At 40.1% G+C, this 11,231-nt stretch overlaps 1 long non-coding RNA gene across 1 annotated transcript; it reads right to left on the bottom strand.

Moving 5' to 3' along the window:
- Window positions 1–5,701: 5,701 nt before the first annotated feature.
- Window positions 5,702–10,809, bottom strand: LOC147752491 (uncharacterized). The gene is made up of 3 exons (XR_015313945.1): window positions 10,723–10,809; window positions 6,258–6,415; window positions 5,702–5,824 (listed from the first exon to the last, which is right to left on the bottom strand). It is a non-coding gene; the product is annotated as an uncharacterized LOC147752491 (long non-coding RNA).
- Between the last annotated feature and the right edge of the window lie 422 nt (window positions 10,810–11,231).

Here is an 11,231-nt window from a genome sequence, read left to right as displayed (position 1 = left end):
CTATAAGATGGAAGGGATAAATGGTCCTAATAGATTTAGCTAGAGACGACAATTCCGGCAATGGAATCTCTAAAAGGAGCGTGTATCTTGAACGAATTACTTCGCGTTTATCTGATTTATTAGTATGGTTTCTTTGGAGTTTGACACTTTTTAGATACCGTGATTTGCGGGAAGTTTCTGACTAAAAAGGCCTGACAGGTTTAGGTTTACCTTACATGAGGATATGAGCCTAGTTAGCGTTGATTTGCATCTTACTGAAAATGGGAAAAATTTGTAAAAAAAAAGTATTTTTAACTTATCTTATTGTTGCATAATGCAAAGGTATCCTAAGACTACATCCATCAAGTTCACCGAGATCTAATTCATTGCTATATTTATTGTTATTATATATATATATATATATATATTGTACAGATTAGCGTATCGTACATGAATTAACTGACTATGTTTTCGGTCTATACCTTGTGTAAGTGAATTTCATCACTTTTTGATGGTTTATTTGAATAATAAGAAGTTGTTTGTTGGAAGCATGTTTTCTCATCAGCTGAGGAAGCTCCCGTATCGACAGTAGCCTGTTTCCGGGTAAACGGTTGACGCAGATTATAATTTGCAAAACTTGTCGAATCTTGTTAATGTATTACTCCAGTTTGTAAAAAATCGTGAAACACGGCAGGCTCGAAGGTATTTGCCTGGTAACCTTAGGGACACGTTGCCGTCCCGGCATAGGCATACTTTGTTACGTACTGATGGAACGTCTAACGGCGAGGCCGGACGTAGAACTCGAAACATAGAGGCTTGCTCATTTAATTGACGGCCATACATAATTAACCTAAACTTACGGTCTCTAAGGCTTGGGAAGTTTATGATTTGAAAAATATGTCTTCACAGCTTCGCCTTAACCTTTACGTAATTCTCTCTCCGTAGGTAATTGCGGGAGCGCAATTTTACGTTCGATATTCAAAATGGAAAGGTTTGTGATTGGTCATAGCGGATCCTATACAATATCTGTCAAACAAAGATGTTGAGTTAACGCAAAAGTATTAGTGCATAGTATTGTTATCAGTTGAGCCTTGTGTGACCTATTTGTGAACCTCAATCTGTTATAGGTTTATAAAATATAATATAGAATAGCTTGTCCGTTGAAATGCAACGACCTTTCAAATCTTGTGAATTCTAAAAGTAGACACGGCTGCAGACATTTTAAAATACTATCTATTTATCTAAGAAGCGCCTGCGCTTTATGGGGTATAGCACTACATGGGTTGTGCTAAGACTATATTATAATGTGTGGAAGAATGTCTTTACGGTCGGACGTTCGTGTCCGTCGGCCATTTCCACCACCATCATTCAATTTATATTCATTCAGGGAATTCGATATCGGCATTACTAATTAAGCTGAGCTGTTGCGGTTCGGTACATAAGGCACTTTGCTCAAATCGTTTGAGAAGGTGATAGATTATTGCCTGTATTACCTAATAATGTGCTTAGGAAGTTCGAGAGTCCTGAGATTTCTTTAACTTAAATTCCATCTAAATTGATAATTGAGAAAAACATTCATTTGACCAAATTTCCAGCTAGAGCAGGACCCGATTAAATTACAAAGTATACTTTCACAATATACAGGCTTGTTTAGTCTTAAATGTAAAACTATGTCGTACTATAGTTCTGCTCTTTATTGTATACATATATTCGTTTGTCAACCTATATAAACAAACGTTTTGGCATTTCTAATCTAAATATTATGTATCTTTTGCCCGCTATAAGACAACTATTTCTACGTCAACGCTTGTTAGCCTTACAATTGACGCCATCATTTTCTGAATTTCTGAAAAAGATCGGCCACTGTAGATGACCTTCGCGTTTTGTTTCCTCCGCCCGTGAGCACATACAACTTAAGTCACAGTTATGAGCTAGCTACAGAGGCGGTACTCGCGGTGCGTCGATGGTCGGAACTCAAGTACACTTTACTTTCCGTGGCCGCAATGTACTTGCCATTTTGCTTGAACCATCGCTACTATTTCGGCCCGTTGTCCGTTCTTCCCACAATGAAGTACGTGACCGGACGCGCGATGTCCTAGCGAACCACACTAGCACACACAGCGGTGGCCAGTGACGAGGTTTCGCGCCGCAAAACAAACGCTCGACGCAACACAGCCCGGTCCGGCACGTCAGCCTAACGCTTTCTCGCTAATTCTCTATCAAATGGTCACATCGGAACCCCCCATAACCGTTCACTGCTACCTACCGCCTCTCATGTTCATCATTGCTAACCTCCTGAAATCCTGTGTAATGATCAAGTTTTCATAACGTAGCAGTTCAACGTTACGCGCACTCGTGACCACAAACGACTACTGGCTTTTTCAGGTACGAACTATCACGCTCTTCGTTGAGGATACCCACAACTTTGCCACTCATTGTTTCTAACAGGCTGTTGCGGTCGGTCCAGCGTGTTTCACTTCTTTGTCTGCTGCCGCTTTTCACAAGCGTCACTGCCGACAGGCGGCAGCGCTAAAAACTGGGCACATGGCCTGACGGCGCTCATTGCTGCAAAAGCAGAAAACCCCCTAGACACCTTTGTTTCATGAACGCCAAGGTCCACTAGTCCATTTTACGCTGTCAGATGAGCGCAAGCACACCGAACGACAAAAATGCAGCTAAACACAGAGACTTGACGGCATCGATGAAAGCTGCGGCACTATAGTGCCGAAGTATGACGTACGCCAGTATATTTGGAATAGTTTCATATATATTTCGAATAGTTTAGACTGTATGCAAAAAGAACATGCAGGACGTTTAGCGTCCACTATGATAAAATCCGGCTTCGGCTCAAGACGCTTATCCGTGGACTCTCGTGTTGCACAACGTGCGTCACATAGCTCCCGACCACTTGACATTTCCCATAACAGCTCTCACCTATAAAGAAAAGCAACATACGAACCTGGGAGGCTTGGAGTATTCAGAGAGAGAGGCGCAGCTCCATAGGTAATGATTGAAGCTGTGCCCCATGTCTCTTTGCGACCTCTGCATTTCTCATAGAGTGGTCCCGCCCACTTAATAAGTAAGCATAGACTGAGGTAGGAAAAGCTGTTCTAATAAATGTCAGGTCACAGGGAGAAAGGCGCGGTACAGACGTGGCATAACAGAACAGAATAAGGAATAAATTCTAGTTAATTTTGATAATATTATTATCTACGTTATATGAATCGAACTTGAATAAATCTATATTTACTGTGAAGGAATTCGCGATCCCTTATCTGATTTCTCTATCTATAGATCCTCAAAATAAATCAACAGTGGGATAAATGCTTGCCAAGTAATTGCCTTTTTTAGAGCATGAAAAACCATGTAATCACAGGGTGATGATTAAATCATGTTCTGTCTATGGCATCCGTGTTCGTATACGTAGGACTCTCTCAACCCATGTGGATCGTGAACTCATTTCTTAACAACCCAATAGCATCACTCGTTTAGAGCATCTAGTGCGGGCATACGAAGCTTTCCAGGATACCTTGCTAACGGTTCATGGGTTAGCGGTATAGGGTATACGAGTAGCTGTTGTCGTTGACTGTGTCCACGAATACAAGTCGCTCTCCTATCATACCTCTTTCCACGGACAAAACCTGAGCGTGGAAACGATGCGTCTGGGAAGAATCAGTTTTGTAAAAGAAAAAAAGTAGAACATTTTACTCAATAATGATTCGAAGCTTAGCAGAGACGCAATGTCACTGCTCAAGTCAATTGACAAGGGTAACACGACCCAGGTTTTACCTTATAAAAGGAGGAATCTAGCCGCCATAATTGTTTATAGATTTTTTATTGTTTTGTACACCATCATTTTGACTTAAAGTTTTTGTGGCGTTAAAGCTGAAAATTGCGAGTCGAGTCATTAAAAATTGCGAACTCGTTGTGATTTAACAGAAAGGTTTTTCTTGCCTTCCGTCTTGGTGTACGCGCACGTAATTCAATTTTAGGCGAGATAGTTAACGTTTTTGTATGTTTGTTAGTTATTCCGTACATTGTTACTTAACGCCTAGTTGTTAAGGTAGATAGACCAGCTTCAACGAAAGAAATTTTTAACTTTAATTATTGAGTATTGTCGCTTACCGCTCTTTGATATGGCTGACCTTCGGCCATTAATGTACCTTAACGAAGGATGCTGATGCCTGTTCTCAAACTGAAACCGCTTAATGTGGCCTCACGTGCATTAGATAGACACATTACTACTGCACAGTTACAGACATCGGCCCAGGTTAGGCTTGATTGCATCCAAACACAAGATTTGAAATCTATCTTTAGATGTATACGGATGCAATGCATACGTGACGTCCCCTCAATGATGATAACGGTGTTCACGGAAGCAGAAACAAACGGAAGTAGCGATGTAGCTATCCTACTACGATGATTAATCTACCATTTATACAATATAACTCTTGGTGTCCGGTGCTCATCTATGCGCCAAATCGGCACCAGCGAGCATGGGCTTGAAAATCGCCAGCGGCCGGGCACAAAAAGTTGGGCGAACTATTAGAGATTGTGGCCGGACCTATGTGTCCTACAGATAAACCCCAACAAAAGATTGCCGGAACAAAACTCCTGATTCGGCATTTGTTGAGCAATGTTAATTTGCATTTTTGCAATATGCATTGCAGCAGTAAACGTAATTATCCAAACGAGAGCTACCGAAATTTATAAAATGCAAAGTTGTCCTTTTTAGTGGTATTAAAGCGACGCCGTTACTTAGTTGCGTTATGTGTTATCCTTTTACCATAGGACAAGTAAATACTAGTGGAAATGCAAAGAAAAATACATGCTAATATTTGAAGCCAATATACAGGGCCAAGGTACATATCACCCGAAACGACGCAGGCTCGATATTACAAGGGCACACTGAATTAGAATATGGAAAAATCCACTACACATCCTATATATATATATATATATATATATGCCCCTACAATCCGATGCAAGATGCAGCGAAATGTTACAAAATTTATTGCATTACCTTAGGCCAAAGCAGTTCGCACGAATTCGGTTTTGCGTTCAAAATGGAAGTGACGAACGAGAATAGCTACGTTCAAAAAAACCGCTACTCTAACACATAGATGGTAGTCAATTTTGTGAGGCAGTCTCTGGAAAAATATAGGGAAGTATGGTGGTAACCAATGACATACCGCAAAGCGTCTACTGATCGCATAAATCGTAATAAGTCTGTAGAGCTACCAGAATTACAGCGGGCTAGCGAAGTATCGAAGGCCGATGGCACCAGTTTTGGTAAATCTCGTCTGAACTCTGTCTCGATAAACGTGCCAATTGCATAATGTGTAATGGAGTTACCTCGTCAATTTTAAACACACGCTATATACATCGGTGTAGCTGAGTTATAAGTTATATCTCGGATGCCCTATGATTTTTCGGATGTCCGATCCCGAATATTCGTTGTATTCAGTATATGAGAATGAGGTCACTAAAAACGGACGGTAGAAGAAATTATTCACTTGCCAGTTCCCGAAAACACTGTTACTAAGCGTTTTCTGATATAGACATAAAAGCATCCGCAACTGATGTAGGAACTATAGCAAGTTCTCGGAAAGAGTCACGGTACCTGAGTATATCTGTGTTAAGCGTCTAGATTTTTTTGAACGTCTTACGATCGCTGATTTTTCACTCAAGTTTTGTTTTCTTTACTCACCATCAGAAGTCGAAGTTTAAACAGATTCCTCCAAGTTGACTAGCACCAACGAGCGTTTCTGAAGCAACTGTGTGGATGAAGAGTGGAATGAAAGTCCCCGTGCAATATCGACTCCGGATAAAATGTCCGAAGACACTGAGTAGAATAAGCATCAATTTAATCGATAAATTTCTGTGACCCAGGCCTGCCTGCATCGACAAAAGCTGTGATAAACCCTCTGGATTGCTCAATTTAGCAATTAATAGAGCAAACCGCCAGAAATTTCATCGTCGATGCAAGCTTCAATCTGATCATCGATCCAATTTTTAATTATGAATATGTGGCTAACAAAAACTAAAGGTAAGAATGTCTCTGTCCGCTGTGACAGGCTTACTGCCTAGGTCGTTTCAACAAGTTCTACCACCTGGTAACGAACTACAAGCAGATAGCGTTTGCAAACTCTTTACGTATGCATCTCTCTTTAAAAATGGTTGACCGAAAAAAGATTTCAATTATATAACGATAGGAGTACAACAGTTCCGTCGTTCAAAAGAAATATACATGCTGGGGTGTCATGAAGATTCCTTACCTTTCTAACGGTCCCCAACCGACATTGTTAAACGCGGTCGCTAATATGATCTCTGTGCGTTCCGAAAACCGTTTTGATCGATGGTGATGCACCGCCCTCGTTGAGCTGAGTGGCGTTGAGGTTCTGCTAAGCGTCCGATTCTCGCCTGACATTGATAGCTATTCGACTCGACGTATCGTTCCCCACACATTTGAAATCAATATAAATTAAATTTTTACTGATTTATCTTTTATGTTTAATGTTTAGCGAATCTTCATGAAATGCATTTTTACTTTTTCCGACTGCAGATCTAAAAATGGTTCACAAAGCTCAAAAAATAGTCAAAATTTCGTCTGTCGGGTCTTCTAATGCCATCGGTTTTCTGGAGAAAACTTTCTGCTTAAGGTATTTCTACAAGGGACAGCCCGCTAGCGTCAGGTCTGAGAAACGAGTGAGGTATTCTTTGCCAATCTGTTTGGTAGAACCTCTACATCACTGTGTGGGTGCTTCGTCCTGTTGTAAATAGAATTTTTTTTTATCAGGACCATTTTCACACAGATACCTGCTAAGACAGATTCTCGCAATAAATTTGCCTGTCGAAAAAGGCTGGTCCAATTAATTCTGCGCTTGAAATGTCACGCTATACTGAAATTTCTGGTAAACCCACGCGCTGTTTCTGTGTATAGTATAAATATGCAGTTACATAACGATGTCGATTCATTGTACCGCTCGGTTTGGGTAAACTTTTGTCGCTCCTAAACAATTTTCCCCGAAAGTTTCCCGATCATCATGGCTATGTTTCCTTTCCTGTCTTAGAATCCTTGTCTTAGAATGCTATAGATACTTTTTTGATGCCAAGCTCAAAACTGGATTGTTTCACAGATCTTTGAAATGTTTCGCTTAGAATCTTCCAGTTATTTTTTTTGGCTTGGTGAAACTCGTTAATGTTATTAGTTCTATTGTTGTTTACGAACTTACAGCTTAACCTTCATTCGGTTAATAACTGATCGCATTGGTGAGTCTGCCTGAAACTCTTTGTGATACTTCTGCTATATAATAACATTTTAAGTAACCTCTCTCTGCGTCTAAAAGCCAACCTTGATCTGCTAAATATTTTCAATTACTAATCCTTACTCATCAATCAATATCAATTACTAACTAGAAAGTTTCTCTGAAACCCTCTGTACTCTCCATAATAACGTTCTCTTAGATATTTATCGATGAACGAAATTGAACGAGTCTTTTAGACTGAGCGAGCGAAGCCGATTACGGGTTACCTTGGGGTTTTTACCAAACGAGGGTCGACTTCAATGTACGCCTGATTATGATGGCCAGCCATTATAAACATATACATATATGTTCACATACACCTGTCAGATGCTTATTACCTTCTCAAACACAATACTGTTAATATTAGTAATTCAATTTCTTCGAAAACAATTAGTTCATTTTATTTAGTGTTGACATTTTGAGGGAAGTTGCCTAACTTCATAGAGTTTGCTTGACATACGACGTTTAAATGCACTTAAGCCTAAGCATTACCGATGTATTTTCAACAATTATACGCTTGTATAATTTTTTTAAATTAATTTTATCCTAGCAGACTAAACCCGTTGTTATATTGAATGTTTTTTTTTTCTAACGCTTCAAAGCTCGTTCACTAACATTTAGCTAGCTAGCTAGCTAGCTAGCTAGCTAGCTAGACTTAGCGTGTAAGAGGTCACGTGTTAAATTTGATAGGATCTCTATTGACGCGAGAGTGTACTACAGAAGTCCTTAGTATGACATACAAGTAGTTCCAATTCAAACGTTGCCCGCGATCCACGAGCGTGATTTGCTGTATATTTAATGTAATGCTGAGCAAGCCAAAGCTTCAGAAGAGCTTGTAAATAGCTAATATATTGAAAGACCCTATCAAGCAAACAACGCGTCCTCTCTGTCTTCTGCTTATTTTGAACTAGACGACTTAAATTAATCGACTCAAGAGCTACTATGCTAGTTTCATCCAGAAGGAATCGAATATTTTCTGTTGGGTGTTTCGGAAAATTTAACATATCGATCAGAGTTTACGCAGCGCGGCCAAGCTGTGGGAAACAATCGAAATGAAGTACCATATTGCCATGTTCTAACTCACGTTAGGACACGAACGGCTTGTTTGCGTTGCCTAGAAATATTTTATGTACAGGCCAACTGATCGGGTTAGCCAAATGGCCTCATAGTGGAGACGCGATGCCTTAACGCGGTGCTCAACTGGGAGTTAAAGAAAAACAGATCGATTTGGTGTAACAATATAACCCTATTAAGGACATGTTTCCCAAAACAGTCGAATTTTTGCCCTTTAGGGGAGTTTACTTGAATGTTTCTCTCTGAAACGATCCGAACAAAATTAGCCTAGAAACGAAATATTATCTACACTTTTTTTCCCTACATCTGACGTATACGGCTATTAAAAAATTCAGTTATTTAGTGTTCTGAATTATTTCCAATAAATGTGTTGTCTCTAATAAAATTGTGCAAAAGTGGACTACAGGGATTTCGGTTTATCGAAAATTCATGACAAATTTGAGAGTCCACTGAAGAACTTTTATTTTCTACTAAAAGCTACTTGCATCATCTCGGTCTCACCATGCTAACTATCGTTCAGAAATAGTCGAGCTTTATTGTCCCTATAAAATTTATAATAATAAATTGGTTAATTCATCTGGCACAGACATTCGTTAGAAATCTTAGAAGATGATGACGCAAAACTGAATAAAATCTCTTCACCCTGCGATTCTATTTTCTTATTAACAAAGACTTGTAGCACTATACAGCTTGAAGCTGTTTCTACCATTGGACCTTAAGCTACTCATCTATAAATAGGCACGCATATCCAAATAATATGTCGACCTTCGGAAAACAATAGTCTACTAGGACAGCCTTCTACAGGGAATTTTTCTACCGAGATCAGTTCTATGTTACTCCGAAACAAACCTGACTCGATCAGCTAACATGTCGAAATCTTGCTCGAACGAGGTGCATCCACAGCCTGTTCTTACTTTGAGGGTAAGATCAAAGCATTACATAGCCAGCTTTGCAAAAGACAGTAGTTTATGATGGAGGAGGCTTCAGTGGGCTGCTGTGGGGCACTACCGGTCTCATAGGACCGCAGTTGGGTCTCTGCCGTCGTAGAGGCGGCAGACGAAGCTTGATCTCACCGTCATATGAGTAGTTCTCAGTCACTCTAGGAGCTTCCTTGGGTTTCCTGGACGTCGTTTTTCTTCTCGTGTATTTTGATGCTACAGTATGGTATGTATAGCTGACGAGGTTTGCAAGGAGAAGTAGTTCAAGAACACACCATGTATCGCCATGACCTATACCATGTGGAAACGTTAAATGAATTCGGGTGGAGACTGAACCCGCGGCGGATAGCAGGTTCTTAGTTTGAGCAATTTACCGGCTGAGAGCTGGCTACACATAGATATTTAAAGCATGCATAGAAGAAGTTCATTGCCACTTTAGCAATAACAAAGGCTCGCCGAAGGAAATTGCAGATCTGAAAAGTAAAAGTGCGGGGATCGGCACAGACCTGTGCTAATAAGGGGTGAAATATTCAACATGTGGCCATTGGGAGCGAAAAGTAATATATCACTCTTCAGTTGAAGGCGCACGTGAATAAGGCGGGTTTGATTGTCCTTTGTGAAAGAGGTCTGCGATCACAGAAGTGACATTGTCTGTTTTTCTGCTCGTAAAATACGACGTTTTCTAAAAATTATGGTAAATTGTACAATATATGCGACTGCAGATTATTTTAGATTTTCAGTACTGTTAATCCTGCCGGCTCAACCCTGTGCTCCACTACTCAGCTCTAACGGATAATACCGGAAGCATTTAACAATAGCCTTTGTATTGGCATCTATCAGTGATCGCTTACAAGTCAGCCGGATATCATCTGATCATCGTAACCGGATACAAAGTCATTATCCAGTTTACACGTTCGAAATTGCTACGGAACTTCGGGGTGCCAGGGTGTTAGGGTCCTAAACTCACAGAAGTTTGTGATGGCTGCATTCGGTATATCAGCATCTATCTCTATACACAAGCAAGCTGGCGTGTACTCAAAGCTCCTAAACTGAACGGATTTTAGGCATTAAGGTACCCTAATCTTCTACGGTAAGTACTTTACAGACACTATCAGCATAGCATCTATGTAGATATATTCATGAGAACAAGCAGATAATGCTAAAAAGCATTCTAAACGATTTGTTTCTGTTGAATGAATGGATGCATTGTGTTGTTCTCTGTAGTTTTCCAGGCATGATTCTATGTCGAAGCAGCGAAAACAACAGTATTTTCCATAGAATAAGGTCGTATTCCCAACTGTATATTGAAACCTGACCTGCTCAATTTAACAAAGAAGTTATCCTAAACATTATTATATCGTGTCTTTCGGTAACAGGAAATCCAAGACAATTTTTTACTCGTTCGTTTCTTTGTCAAATCTCACCTGTAACATTATTGGCGATGTTTTATCTCCTTAACATTTTTTGTATCCAGGAACATCTTGGTTACCGCAATCCGAGTGTCGCAACTGTTCCTTTGATAACTGCGTGAAGTAACGGTAATAGCGTAGTCGTTAGCAGGGAAAAGCACGTCTTGTGGTCTTCGTTTCGATTCTATCGAAATACCGCTCGTAGCCTTTTTCGCTTCGGGAAAGCACCCATTGCACTTACAAAAACGCTATAACTGCCACATACGAGAAAAAATTGTTAATTTGGCAAAAATGGCTAGCGTATAAATGTAAAGTCCTATACAAAGAAAATTGTTCCTCAGTGTAAGTCATTCAGCAGGTATGGAAAGCGTGTACGTCTATTTGTTCTGTTGTCCAACGTTCATCCATAATCGGTTGATGCATTAAACTCATAAGAAAGAGGCCAAAGCCCGCACAGGACCTCGGACCTAGTCTACTTTAGCCCCGGAAAACGCCGTTTCTTCATCTGCCTATGTACAAATATT

Source organism: Varroa jacobsoni, unplaced genomic scaffold, assembly GCF_002532875.2.
Source record: "Varroa jacobsoni isolate VJ856 unplaced genomic scaffold, vjacob_1.0 scaffold_1219, whole genome shotgun sequence".
NCBI lineage: Eukaryota > Metazoa > Arthropoda > Arachnida > Mesostigmata > Varroidae > Varroa > Varroa jacobsoni.
The sequence above is the reverse complement of the archived record's forward strand: the minus strand, read 5'-3'. Positions and strand labels throughout refer to the sequence as shown.